The sequence below is a fragment of the Cyprinus carpio genome, chromosome B1, assembly GCF_018340385.1.
Source record: "Cyprinus carpio isolate SPL01 chromosome B1, ASM1834038v1, whole genome shotgun sequence".
NCBI classification, from domain to species: domain Eukaryota; kingdom Metazoa; phylum Chordata; class Actinopteri; order Cypriniformes; family Cyprinidae; genus Cyprinus; species Cyprinus carpio.
The window spans coordinates 34415943-34416680 of NC_056597.1; positions in this window are offsets into that span (position 1 = coordinate 34415943).

The following is a 738-nucleotide window of genomic DNA, read 5'->3' on the forward strand; positions in this document are numbered from 1 at the left end:
TATTATATCTTTTATTATGTTAGTTTTTTATTATCTTTATAATTCACTATGTATCTCTTTTGTTCACACTCCCGGACCGCACATGTTTTTGATCTTTCTGCTACTGGAAAGCTCCTGGACACCCAAGGCGCATTCCCTTGCGTGTAAACACCCTTGGAAATTAAGATCTTTGTGATTCTGATGAAGATGCACAAACTCAATCTTCTGTGACAGCAGGCGGGCGCTTGAGGAACACTCGCCGTTTCCGGAGTTACTGTTGAACGCAGCGCTGCGCTGATTAACACTCACTGTTCTAATACTGTGTTAAACGACGTGTAAAGACGGAAAAACACAAAAGGCCATCGGAAACTTTTGGGGAAGACAGTCAGTTCTCCCAGGAAAATAACATTATTCACACCACCCTTATTCCATAATTCATGGTTTTCTCAAGTAATTTCACCCGCAACTGGGAATTTGTTCTGTCTGGTCACAGTATTTTTCTCTGCTCGGACGCGGACTATTCTCGTAAATCTGTCTTAAAGATAATATATCATGATGATCACGACTTTTGTGGTACCGAATTGCATCCTGTCAGGAATTAACCTGGCCCGCGCTGTTTTTAAACTTGGGTCCTGTTTGATTACAGTCATGATTCATAGGTGGCAGTTGCCAGATATTGAGAAACAAAAAATCTAAAAATAAATATAAACCGCGCAATGAAGTCCAAATCTTGAGTTATGTGGAAATAATATAAAGATA